Here is a 14,161-nt window from a genome sequence, read left to right as displayed (position 1 = left end):
GGGGGTGTGTGTGCACGCGTATACACATGTGTATAATTTTTTTAATAAGCTAATTAAGATAGCAAACCTAAGCAGACCTCCCACCACTGGCCCCTGCCATTAGGTGCTTTGCCTAAAACCACGTCATGCTCACCCTCTCTGCCTTTTCTTGGGTAGAAGAGGAAGAGTAATTGGCGCATGTCCATCTCGCATTGAAATTATTGTTCTCTCTGTGATATAGCTTCTAACACATGAGGAGCGTTTTCACTTCGAGCAAACTGCAGATTGAATTCAGTTCTTCAAAACTTGGATATGCCGAAACCGGTTTGGCTCAATAGATAGAGCGTTGGCCTGCGGACTGAAAGGTCCCGGGTTCGATTCCGGTCAAGAGCATGTACCTTAGTTGTGGGCACATCCCCAGTAGGGGATGTGCAAGAGGCAGCTGACCGATGATTCTCTCTCATCGATGTTTCTAACTCTCTATCCCTCTCTCTTCCTCTCTGTAAAAAAATCAATAAAATATATTTTTTTATAAAAAACATAACTTGGATACATCTGCTCCAACATTAAGTGCCCCGCAGACCTTGCAGAGTGCCTCCTACGAGTCTGGGGCTGGAGACGCATTGAGACCTGCCCCCTGCCTGGGAAGAGCTTGCCATCCATGAGGAAAATAAGACGTGGAGAGAAGAGGAAGAAAAACAAAAACAACAACACGAGAGAACAGGACATGTCTGGCAGAAATGCCAAGTATTATGGAAATTCCAAGGAAGCAATTACATTTTGAAATCCATTCTCATAGGAGGAGGTGACTCAAACTTGACATTGGGATAGAGTAGGATTTCCATAGGGAGACATGTGGGAAGGACATACCACCGGATGGCAGGTGCTGGGGGAAAGGTGGGTGAGAGAAGATTTCAGAGATGAGCTGGACTCCGGTTACAGAAGCCAGTCCACACTGACCACTGCAGCCCGAGGCCAGGCCTCAGCGTGGTTAAGGGCTTTGGGGTCAGAGGGATCTGGACTTGGGCCAGTTGCTTAGCTTCTCTGAGTCTGTTTCCTTATCTTAGAAAACGGAGGGAAGAGTAGAACAAGGTTGTGAAGATGGAATGAGATAATGCATTCAACGAAGTCTAACATGCCATCAGCATTCCATCCTGTGAAGGCTATTTTTATCTTCTGACAGTCCTCAATAATTTCATGAGATAAGTGTTAGACTTGAGGAAACTGAAGCAAAGGGAAGTCTGGACCTTTGCCCAAAGCCATAACTCTAACACATGATGAAAGCAGACATTGGAACTGGTGTCTCTCTAATTCAGGCACAGTTGCTCCTTTTACCATCTCGCGTTGTCTCTGTGGGTGGGTGAGGAGCAGCTCGGACTTTATAAGCGGCAGGGAGCAATGGAAGAGTCTGAGCAGGGGAGTGACATTATCAGAAATTGCTACAGAGCATTTGCCTAACAGCCCCATGAACAAGACCGTTCGGAGGAGATGAGCTGGAGGCAGAGGGAACGTTGGGAAATGTGTGAGGAGTCTAATAAGATGGGCCGGATCCCAGGGGAGGAGCATCTGTTTGTGGATGGAAAGTAGGTCAAAGGTTCAGGAGCTACTGTGGCACCTAAATGAGTGAGAAGATTGTGCAAGAGAAAGAAACAAATGTGAGGACAAGGTTTCTAGCCGAAAAACATGCAGGGGAGAGATTTGAGCCAGTGAAGGGGAGAAGGGGAAGAACGATAAGTGAGTTTAGACATGTACTGAGCTTTGTCAGGTAACTGGAAGCCTGGGTCAGGGCCCAGAGGTTCATCAGTGGTAAACATTGGGTGAGAGCTGATGTGGACACGGCTTATGGTTTCACCAAGAAGGGGAGAAGTTGGGGAGGGGGGGGAGGACTGGAGATGAGAGGACGAGGGATAGGAGGGGGCCAGGAGCGAGTCACCATTTGGGAGGCTAAGAAAAAACTTCATTAGTTTATAAGAAAGAAGTAGGGTAAGGGGAGGGCTGCTGGTTGAGGGTGAGGTGCAGGGTGCTTCTAGGGTGGCTAAGAAGATCCGTTGAAGTTGCCCTTGAGGAAGAAGCCTTAGAGGCAAAGATCTGAATTCCTTGAGGGTCCAAACAGGAGGGCTTCGCACCCTAGACACCTGCAGTCCTGAGAGAAGAGGGGAAGAGGCGGTTTCCTCCCTCCCTCAGTTCTCCCGTCAGTTTGCACTTGGCAGTGGTTCGGCCAAATGGTAATCGCACGAGAGCACACCGGAGCTGGGACAGCTGGCCAGCCATGCGAGCGGTCTCCTGCACTATTCTGAAAGTTTAGGAAAATGTTTTTGAACGTTCAGCTCTTGTCGCATCTGTAGTTACCACCCATCTGTAAATTTTGCAGAGTTGCTAAATGAAGTTAACCGTTTTTGCAAACTTGCCCTCTGGAGAAAACATGATATAAAATGGATTGTTCTTAAGGGACATGTTTCTACATTAGTTTTGTTTCTGATTCTTACTGATATGGAATTATCATTCATTTGCAGCATTTTTATTTTTACAACAAAAAGTCAACTTGAATTTGATATTTGGGTAGAACTTAACCTTGAGTTAGTAGTCTACGTACTTGATCACGAAATTACACTTTTTAATGATGTCTCTCTCTCCCGGCCCCCATAAAAACAATAGTGAAGAACACCAGGCACATGATATGAATGCATTTGGGGGTAAGAAGAATGCATTGAAAATGGAGTAAGAGAATGGCAGTGTGAGGGCTTCAGACTTCAGCACAAGGAGAGGAAGCAACTCTTTTAAAAGGGAATTAGTTACTAAAATTCTATAAATATAGGTAAGACTTTCTTACTACTTAAGAGCATTTTGATAACATAAATTTCTAAACAACTGTAAATGTTTACCGCAGTGCTAGAAGCTATGTCTTCCTCTCCTTTTTATTTAAAGTTTGGTATCCATTTTTCTTTCATGCCAACACCGGAAGTTATTCCTAGGGACTTAGAAAGAAAATCAGACAAGACATTATAATTCTGTCAAAATAGCTTAGACTGTGGGCTAATGCTAGAGGGAGGGAGAAAATGGCTTTTTCCTAAGAAAAATGGAGACCGGGGCTTTTGGCCACTTTATAATCTCTAGTGGGTGTATCGGTGCTTTAGGCTTGCTGACAGTCCTCCAAAGAAGTGACAAAGGGAACCAAGTGCCTGGTGCCCTTGCACTTTAGGAGATTCAGTCAACTCAGGCTGGCCAGGCCTCGGCTGCCTCCTGGGCCCCCACTGGGCGTGTCTAGCGATGACTGGTGACTGTGTGTCCCAGCTACTCTAGCTCCAGATTTCTTTTCCATAATAGTATGTGCCCCTCCCAGCTACAAAAGAAAGAAAGAAAGAAAGAAAGAAAGAAAGAAAGAAAGAAAGAAAGAAAGAAAGAAAGAAAGAGAAAAGGAAGAAATTGGGAGATAGTCACAACTTTATTTCATCTATTTTTCATTTTGTTGATATTTTAGAGAGAGGAAGGAGAGACAGAAATATTAATGTGAAAGAGAACATCTATTGGCTGCCTCCTGTTTGTGCCCCAACCTGCCACCTGGGTATGTGCCCTGGTCCCGAATTGAACTGTGACCCTACAGTGCACGGGACATCGCTCTCATCAACTGAGCCACGCCGGCCATGGTCCCAGTCACAGCTTTAAAGCATGTCAGTGTTAGCTCGTCCGCTGCTCAGATCAGCACTGGCCAGGACGGGGCTGCTGGTTGTCTCAGAGGTGTGCCTCTCCTCTGCCCGGAGGCAGCAGCTGAGAGCAGGCTGAGGAATGAATGGCCAGGGGTCATTATGAGCTTGACTTTAGAACACCTTCCACTCCACTGCTGGGGAGGGTGTGTGTGCTTCTCAAAAACCAGGCCCTTCGGGAGCAAATGGAGAGCATCCAATAATATTGTTGAGAAGTCTTGGGTTTTGTTACTAAAAATGTAACTAAAACTGGGAGTAGCACGTCATCTGAAGAGTCTTATTTCAGATTAGCTTCACTGTGACACCATCTAAATAATTCCACTTTTTATATTTAGATTGACGCTATGATTCCTACTTGGCCATGGTGATTTTGTCTGTGATTATGACCCTATGGGTGGTTGAGTTTTCATTGTGCTTTCTGACTAAAGAGAAGAAAAGTATAATTCTCCTGCGTCTTTAGGCAAGTAGAGTTCACAATACTTTGAGGCAAGAGCTGGTATTGACAGACAAATTCCATGCTGACACTGGCTACCTTGGCCTTCAGGCTAGCCACTTAAACTCTGAATGCCTTAGGTTCACCATCCAGTGACAGGAACTAATGACTGAAGGATTGTCAAATTGATGATGTGCTTAAGATCTAGACATCACCTATAGAAATCACTTAGCCCAGCCGAAACTGGTCTGGCTCAGTGGAAGAGCGTCGGTCTAGCTCTCTATCTCTCTCCCTTCCTCTCTCTGTAAAAAAATCAATAAAATATATATTTTTTTAAAAAGAAATCACTTAGCCCAGTGTTGGCAAACTGTGGCTCGTGAGCCACATGCAGCTCTTGAGCTGCAGTTTGCCGCTCTGTTGACTAATGAGTTTGCCGACCACTGACAGACCATCTTCAAAGGGAAACACCACCTGGTGCTGCTCTAGACAATCCACTTCAGCAGCTCGTCTTGGTATCCATTCCTACCTTAAGGTCTTCTCTTAACCTGAGTGAGACCACCACTCACCCCCCAAATGGTATTCACTATGGCCTCAATTAATTGGATACGCGGTCTGCCATTCAAGGTCAAAGTTAGCAAATGACTCATCTGACGCTATCTGCAGCTTAGAAAACAATTTTTGCAACACTTCACTTAAAAAAATCATCAAGAATTAAAATGGCCGAAGCCGGTTTGGCTCAATGGTAGAGAGTTGGTCTGTGGACTGAAAGGTCCCAGGTTCGATTCCGGTCAAGGGCATGTATATTGGTTGCGGGCACATCCCCGGTAGGGGGTGTGCAAGAGGCAGCTGGTCGATGTTTCTCTCTCATCGATTTTCTAGCTCTCTATCCCTCTCTCCTCCTCTCTGTAAAAAATCAATAAAATATATTTTTTTTAAAAAAAGAATTAAAATGCTTTCATGCTTCACTTTATCTCAGAAAAACAAATGTGGTGTGTGGATTCTTGAACCAACGAAAGAATAATGTTTGGAAAATAAAGCATCTATTCAAAAGGAAGATATCTTATTTGATTGTAAGCACAATTTTGAAGGACAGAAGAAATACTTGAAGCCCAGATAGAGCCAGTTTCTCGTTGTAAGAGAATATGATAAACTCATTAATGGAGTAGAAAAAAATATATAATGGCACATAGAAACCTCAGCAGATGCACTGAACCCCACTAGGGCCTCAGAGTCAGCAGTCATTTAGTCAAAAGATCCACTTCTCTCCTCAACACATGAGAACAGGAGACAGTAGCAGCACCACCGAACACGATGTCTTCACTTCCGGAGATGACGGTGTTGGTTTGATGTCAGAGAGCAGGGGAAAGCATGAAGAACCTCTATGGAAACATCACAGAATTCTACAGGAAAGTCCATAAAAGGGGCAATGGCGTCTTCCCTCCCCAGCAGGCACCACCCAGGGGATTCCTACAGCGTCATGCACGTTGCATCCGCAGGAACTTCTTTCTAGAGGTGCCCCTCAGTGTGCACACAGTTCCAAGCCCTTGGAGCAGTGAACAGAGGTCATTTTCCGGGTAATGCCATTGGTCTCACATTTTAAGAAAAGCCCAGGCCATGAAGAAAAGCTTTTGAAAAGGAACATTGATGACCTGATGTTTAATTTGATTAAGTGATTTTTCTGAAATCAAAGATCATCTACCAGTGGCCAGGTTAAGTCTAGGACCCAAATTTTTTACTTCAAAGCCCAGGCTCTTCCCCTATTGCTTATTTTCCCCCACCCCCACCCCCATAACATGTTAGACACAGTAATTTAACTTTGTGGTGCTACGAACCAGGCTTTTTGTTACAATGCTCCCCCTTGGGCCAATGTCCACTTACTAGTTTCTCCAGTACTTTATGTGTCTTGAAAAGGCTAAAAGAGCCAGCCCTTAGTGGCCCTGGGAACAGTGTCTCTTTGGAAATATGCTATAGGCATCAAAGCTTAATTTCATAAACCATCTGATAAGTCATTTAGTCAAATGAGAAAGCACTTGCCAGAGCCCCAGAGAGTGGCATGTGCAAAAGCCTGCTCTTGGGCAAGAGCGTGAGAAATGGGGTGGGAATTGTAGGCGTCCTGGCATCATTTCCCAATGCTCCCTGGTCTCCCTTTTGGGCCTGGACCCTCAGTTTTCTCTCTGTTCTCTACTCTTCTGGGCAGTGGGTGAGGGTCTGTGAAGAAGATATTGTCATAATGTGTCAGCTATTGCTAGAATTGAATAACGAAGTTCTTTCTTTTTGAGATTCCATTTCTTTCCCATTATTCGCAGAGAGAGTGACCACCGAGGTCAGTCTTCCTTCCCCTACAGGTTAGCGGGTCCTCATTCCCACACGACTTTAATAGTGGGGTCAGGAAAGAGGTAAGGAGTATGAGAGGGCTTGCATCATCAATGATGCAAGCCCTTGATCACTATCTCTCAGGCCCTTTGTAACTCCAAGACTTTTGACAAAATTTTAGGATGTGATAAGTAGCTATCCTTGGGCAACAGGAGGGAAGAGTGTGAAGCAACTGGACAGATCCTTGCTATCTATCCAGATCACCTCCCATGGACACGTTATTAAAACTGGATGCCTGCCATCAAATCCACTCGAGATGCACAAGGATTGGGCTTTCTTGTTGCTAAAACCTGGTTTTCTGTTTGGAGGCAACAGAAGCAAATCTGAGGGACATGAAGGCATGGGCTGGTCCGAATGTCACTCGAGATGGATAGAAGCAGAGCCCCTGTTTTCCAAGGTTGAGTCTACCCATTCAAATTTTTACATCTCAATTTTTTTTTCTTGAAATAAAATGTATTAAAACAGCATTATGGGCAAATCATACTTCGGGCCAGCAGCTCCTCCCTGCACAAGTCATCAGTGAGTCACTTCACAATGAGCCTGGAGCCCATCTCTCTGAGGTTTGCATAAAGGTTGAAAAAAGGGTGCAAACGATTCCTCGAGATAGCTTGACCTTAGTTGCTGGCTGCAGTCAACAACAAAAAACATGCCGACTTTGAACTAAAAGCATTCCGGTGTTGATCGATTCTATTTGGAAATAATCTATTTGCTGAGGGCAAGCCACTTTCACAGACATTTCTCCCTGAGCCCTCACAATTGTGCTGTGAGGTAGATTGATGCCATCAGCTCTTCCTTCTAGATGAAGAAATGAGGCTGAGAGTTTATATCCCAAGAAGAAACAGTCCTGATGGTGGAATGGGGACTCACACCTGGATCTGTCTGATAAAGACCTTTCACTAACTCAGTGAGTGTGAACAGTACCCTGATGCAAATTAGAAGATTTTAGCACCCAGAGGAAATCATGTTTAGAGTTTGAGACCCATCAAGTTAACTATTGGCTTGGGGGGGGGGAGGGGAAAAGCGGGGGAGACCACGCATTATTATCTTCAAACATAGATAAAATCCAGTCATTATAGCATTTAAAACACAATGACTAGTATAGAATTTTAAAATACTAAACATGAAAGTACACCAAAAATAAAAAAAGCAATCAAAATAAACTGATCTCAGGATGAATCTGATTCTGGAATTGGCAAACAAGGACATTGAAGCAACTTTATAAATATGTTCAAGGACTTAAAGGAAAAGATGGTCATAATAAATGTTAAAATGGAGAATTTGGAAAACAATGTTAAAAAGCAGAATCAAATTGTAGAACTGAAAGGTATATCTAATGAAAATTTTATATGACAGCATATTGGAGACAGTGAAGAAAGGTCAGTAAACTTTAAAAATAGAGCAGTAGAAAGCATCCAATTTGAAGAAATGAGAAACTATATTGCAAAAAAAATGAACAAAGCCTCCGTGATTTCTGGAGCAAAACATGTGGTCTAACATATAATTAGAATCTCAGACGTATAGGAAAGAAAATAGGGAAGAAAAAAACTTAAAGACAATGGCTGAAAATTTAGTACATTTGGTGAAAACCATCAACTTACAGATCCAAGAACTTCAGCAAATCCCAAGTAAAATAAAAACTATAGAGAAGCCCTAGCCAGTAGAGCTTCAGACTGCAGACTGAAGGGTCCTGGTTTCTATTCCAGTCAAGGGCATGCACATCCCTTGGTTGCAGGCTCCTCCCTGGCCAGACCTGGTCAGGGCATGCGCAGAGGGCAATCAATTGATGTGCATCAATATTTCTATCTTTCCCTCTCTCTCATACTCTCCCTAAAAAGGAAAATATCTTCTGGTGAGGATTAACAACAACCAAAAAAAGAAAACAATATTGAAAACCATATGTACAGAGAAAATCATAAAAGCCATGGGGGGTGGGCGGGGAGGAGACCAAGGAACAATGTTAAAAATTAATGCTGACTTCTTATCAGAAACACTGGGGGCCAGAAGACAATGGACCCCCTATAGACTGCTGAAAATGTGTCAGCATCCTTTACAGTTGTTTCAGAAACAGTCTTTTAACCCCTACTCCCCTCTCTGCCCTGCTACTTCTGCAGCTTGGCTTGGAGAACACATGTGAGTGTGTGCGTCTATGCAATTTTATCACACATGTGTCTGTTTTGTCTCTTTTTTTTCTTCTAAGAGATGTTTATTAGCATAAGACATGGTTTGTGCTGAAGAATTTATAGTCTGGTTAAAAAGACCAAGGAAACGTATAAGAAAAGTGAAAATATACACTTAGGAAATGTTTTTTTTTTATTATTGAGTACAATTTCATGCAGTAAAAAGAACACAGGTTTTAAGAGTATAGAGTGATTAACTTCACAGATGTGCACACTTATGTAATCATCACCCCGATTAAGCTGCCAAACATTTCCGTCACCCTAGAAGGTTCCCTCTGTCCCTTCCCAGGCACTGCCCACAGCCCTCTGCCTTCTCTTGCCAAGCTCATTTGCTTGTTGTTCTGCTTCACATAAATGGAATCCTAGAGCATGTTCTGTTGTGCCTGGCTTCTTTCATTCAAGGAATCATCTGTGCAGTTGGGGATGTTAGTGTTTGCATTCGTAGTTAGTTTCCTCTTGTTGCTGTGTAGTATTCCATGTATAACTATCCCACAGCGTGTTTATGCACTCACCTGTCAGGGGTATTTGAGTTGTTTCCGGCTGGGGCTGTTGTGAATGTGCGCGCTGTGAATGCCATCCTGCATTTTGGGAGCAGCACTTCCTCTAGATCTGTGGCAGGAGTAGAAGCAGTGGGACACGGGACATTCATATTTACTAGATATTGCTAAACAGTTTTACAAAGTGGTTGAACCAATTTACTCTCCTTTCAGCATGTCTGGGAATTCCGGTTGCTTGACATGCTTGCCAACACATGGCCTTGTCAGTCTATTCCATGTGAGTCATCCTGATGCACGTGTAGGTGAGCTCCTGGTGGTTTTACTTTGCATTTCCTGATGAGCACCAGCGCTGTGGGCCTGGTGTCGCCCTGGCACCCAGCACGGACTGGACACAGAGCAGGTGCTCAGTGCTTGTTGAGTCAGCTCCCATCCTACACGCTCTTCATGAACCTCCATCAATCTGGACTTTGCAGAGAGACCATGGGGTAGATGTTTTCAGGAATCAGACTGGGAAATTGGAGAGAAACAAACCATCCTCTACCTTGAGGCTCTGCCTTTGAAACAGGGACCGTATTTCTGCATCTTCCTCCCCAGGGACCTACCATCGGGCTTTCTCCCAGAGTGCTTCACCATTCCCTGGGCAGTGTGGTCACTCAGGACCGTCCTGTGCAATGGCCACGAGAAGGAAAGTGGCTGTCCACGTTTATCACATCGTCGCCATGGCAGCACAACGAAGGGAAGAAGTCAGATCACCTGGCTGGAGCTCACGCATGGCCGATCTCCTAAGACACATAGTCCACGTCCAGCGGCACCTGATGCCTCCAAGACACGGTCCACACGGAGCCGCCGTGTGTGGGGCAGCAGCTCGGGGCCAGGTGGCAGGTCTGGGGAAGCAGCTGCCTCTGCCTGGGTTCCTGGATGGGCACGACTGCTTTTCATCCCCACCTGGATACTCATCACTGTGCCAGCTGCCAGCCCGGGGCCAGCTGCATTCCTTGAAGGCCCGTGTTTTAATAAGGCCGGGCGCTCCTGGCATGCGGACACCAGGCAGGATTACAGAGAGGCTCGGCTCTGCTGCGTGCATTTCCACTTCAATGCGGCATCTCCGAGGAGGCTCTCACTCTCTAAGGAGGACACTGCCCACTGGGCCATTCAGAGTAAGTAATGGGCCTCTAACCCCATTGTCTATTCTAACAGGTATTTTATCTTTTTAAAAGGTCCATTCTCCATCTGATGAATTACTAGTTCCACTTTATAGGAATATTTTCAAAGTCTCTGACAGAACTTGACTATGTGCCAATTATTTGCCCGGACACAGAAGTACTGGGGTATGTTCGATATCATTTCTCTACCAGAAGCACAATTTGGGGGGCTCTCCCAAGAGCTGGTGCATTCAAGAGGAGTCCCTTGGGTGGTGGCCACAGTACGTCAGCAGCGTGCTGAGCGCCTGGCCCTGCCCACTGGCCAGCGCCGAGTCTACCTGTGTGGTGAACAGGCAGTAAAACTTCTCCCCACACCAGGGAAGGGGGCAGGGAGGCTCCAAACGGACATTTTTGTTGGTTAAGACTCTTTCCCAAACTTTCAACCTGAAAGCTTTTTGAAGAGTTTCAAGCATGTTTTTGCAAGACGTCAAAGAAGTAGAAAGGTTAACTATAAAAACTGAAGTTTGGCAGGCAGTATTCCCTGAACTCACCGCATTGCTTGTGGTATTTTGAAAAAAGAAAAGAATTTTGCTTTGAAAATGTCATACTCCAAAGAAGTTTTTGGAAGTTATTTCTAGGGGAGTTGACTCCTACTTAGTTGAATGGATGATTTGACTGTTCCTTTAAAGATATTTCAAATTGTTCCAAACAGCCTCTCTCTTTTTTTTTAACAACAAAAGGCCTACCCTCCTCCATGTTCCGCCCCAGTAAAACAGAGTGGGAGGAAAGACATTTCTATTTCAATGGAGAAATAATAATTACAAACATGTTAAAATGCTATGGCTCATGCCTGCTAATCTCAAAAGATATGGAAGCCTATGCCATCAGCTGGCCCCAGACAGCGCCCAGCTGTGAGGCGCGCCGTCGGTGACTGCTGGGACTTCAGGGAGCAGTCGTCTCTGTGCCATCAGCACGCCTGTTCTAGGCGAGACTCTGCCTCTTTGTTCTCCCTCCTCAGAGGCCGGTTTCCTCCGCCCCTTCGGAGGGGCTGGGCAGAGCGGACGGGCTGCCCTGATTGGGGCGTGTTCCCCTTGGCATCGGGTCAGCCAGGGCGTCAAGGCTTCGGTGCCTCGCGCTTCTCATCAGGAGCCGGCCGGTGGATGGCACCAGCAGTGGGAGGCACCGCCAGTGGGAGGCACTGCGAAGCGAGGGAGCAGGCCTGTAGCCGGGAAGACCGTCGTGTGTGGAGGGCGCTGGTGGCAGAAGAGGATCAACAGACAGTGAGGAAGTGGATCCCCTCTCTGAGCAGCTCCGTGTTACAGTGGGATGGCCACTTTCTCCTTCCCAGGGGTCATGCTGCTTAGCATGCTTGTGCTGAGATGAGATGACGTAGCCAGACCTCCTCACTTCACCGAAGGAGATACTAAGACAGAGGGTGGAAATGGCTTGGCCAGGCCGCATGGTCAGCCATTGACAACCATGACTGAACCACTCTCATGACCCTGAGCGGTGGGCACTGCGATGGGTGTGTCACCTGGAGCACCCCCTTTCCCCTAGGAGGACTTCAGCCTTAGCATGGTGCCCAGCACACAGTAGGTGCTCAGTGAATGTGGGTGGAAACAAGACATCCTCAGCGTCCATCTACTGCTCCCAAAGCCAAGGCTGAGGCAAGTGAAATGAATGGGGTCCAGCAAGGGTCCCCCAAAAGAGGCTCCTGTTTTCCCATTGACTTCCCCAGGGTACTGTGGTTCAGTTTATCAGAGCACACATCCAGGCCGTATTTCAGAACCCCTCCTGGCCCCTCCCATTTTCCCTGTGTCAGCATCAGAGTTATGTCCTAGTCGGTCATTTTTTGTTTTGGTGGGTCATGGAGCCCAGACAAGGTCACCAGGGCAGATGGAGGCAGACTCGTTGCAGCTGCTGGGGGTGAGCAGAGCAGCTCCATGGGCCAGATTCCGCGGGAAGGAGAGTCGGTGGCATCTCGGTGTGTGGCACTGCCAGCAATCGGAGAACTTGGTAGCATTTGGACTCTTTCTAAGTTAAGAACGTCTCCCTCCCCTTCATCTCCTCTTCTGTTGCTTCTAGGGTCAAGGATCCACCAACTCTGAGGTTCCTTCTCTCCCTATTCCTATGGGCTCATGGCCAGCCATGTCTAATAGAATCGGGTTGCGTTCCCATGCTGTACCAGTAGGGGCCCCTGTTTATCTCATGATGGACTTCACCTCGCATCTGTCATGTGTCACTTCCGTTCATAGAACGAATCAATGTTCAATTCCGGCAATCCTGTGAGACTGTTCTTTGTACAGCGAAGGCTTCTGTAGTTCTCATTCGCCCCACAGCAGGTCTGCAGTGTGTGTGACAGCAGCCTCAGCCGCGTGTGGTGCCCATGAGCTCCTGGCAGCGTGCTGGGCCTGCGGATCCATAGGGAGACACCGTTGCTGCTCAACGGGAGCTCACGGTCTTGGAGCTCAATGAAATCATTCATTCTCGCCTATGTTCTGCACACAGAACACTTACTGGAAAACAGCGATGAGTGTATTGAGCTCTGCCTCAATGTGCGAGACACCCTACATGCTACTCACCACAGCACTTCTCAGAGACAGGGTTCCTCCCCCTCACAGGCTGGGAAATGGAGGCACAGAGCGCGTGGCAGAGCGAGGCGTGGACGCAGGCTAGCTCATAGCTACCGCTCTGCAAAACCAGGCTGCGGGGCAATGGCTATGACTTCCGTGGGTCTGTGGTCTTCAATTCGCTCTTTGCTTCCACCAAAGTGGGGAGCATTCTGGAATGTGCCCTGCCCCTCCCTCCCGGTGCATGGCTCACGCACTGCCTCACCTGCTCTCCGGGGGGTGGCTGGGGGCTGACGGAGGGGAGCCGGCCGGCCTCCGGTGCTATGACCGGGGGCTGGTTCTGCTTGGAGGCCAGAGTCTGGAAGAAGCTTATTAAAAAGAAGGCCCCTGGCTTTGGGCCGTCTCCTGCCTCCAACAAAGCCACCTTTACTGGAGCCTGCTCCCGCCGCCGCCTCTCGCCACACACGAAGCCTTTCTCTCTGAAAGCGACCGGAGACGCAGGCCTTCCCGAGGTTCCTCCATGTGGTGGCAGTCCCCTTCTTCCCCCAGATCGCGATGGGAAGGCTCCTGCTGCAGCCTCTTCTGGGAACCCTCTCGGCCATTTGGGGTTTAGCTTCACTTGGTATTGAACATCCATTTTCTCTCACTGCAGAAATGTCTGTCACATTAAAAATATATATCATAGCAAGGTGTGACAGGGGATTATTGGCCTACCCCGGAGGGAAATGTGGCTAAGGGATGATGAAGAATCAAGCCAGCCCCTGAGCCCAGGTCCCACAGAGCATCCGGGGTCTCCGGGCTGGACTTCCAGGGCCTCTGTGCCCTCCCAGAGCCCCTCCCACACACCCCACTGCCCTGCCCCGCCCAGCAGAATTACCAATCAGAAGCCAGCATTAGACTTTCTCAAAACCAGTAATTAAAAATACTCTTCATAGCTGAGACTGGTTTGGCTCAATGGATAGAGCATCGGCTTGGGGACTGAAAGGTCCCGGGTTTGATTCCGGTCAAGGGCATGTACCTTGGTTGCGGGCATATCCCCAGTAGGGGGTGTGCAGGAGGCAGCTGGTCGATGACTCTCTCTCTCATCGATGTTTCTAGCTCTCTATCTCTCTCCCTTCCTCTCTGTACAAAATCAATAAAATATATTTTTTTAAAAATAATAAAAATAAAAATACTCTTCATAGCTTATCTTCCTTTTGTGAGGCCAGAACAGGAAAAGAAACATTTTTCAAAAGTATTTTAGAAGGACCCAGGGTATTTTAAAGCTTTTAAAAACAAAACAAAGCAAA

The 14,161-nt window shown here is 46.9% G+C and overlaps 1 protein-coding gene across 1 annotated transcript in view; it reads left to right on the top strand.

Moving 5' to 3' along the window:
- The first annotated feature begins 10,292 nt into the window (after positions 1-10,292).
- Positions 10,293-14,161, top strand: part of AXIN2 (axin 2) — a 58,613-nt gene continuing 54,744 nt past the window's right edge. The window contains exon 1 of the mRNA XM_084864081.1: positions 10,293-10,317. The gene's annotated coding sequence lies outside the window, so the exon portion shown is untranslated. The remainder of the gene's footprint in view (positions 10,318-14,161) is intronic.

This window comes from Pipistrellus hanaki, assembly GCF_964339955.1.
Source record: "Pipistrellus hanaki genome assembly, chromosome: 16".
NCBI classification, from domain to species: domain Eukaryota; kingdom Metazoa; phylum Chordata; class Mammalia; order Chiroptera; family Vespertilionidae; genus Pipistrellus; species Pipistrellus hanaki.
This window is presented reverse-complemented; position numbering and strand designations above follow the sequence as displayed.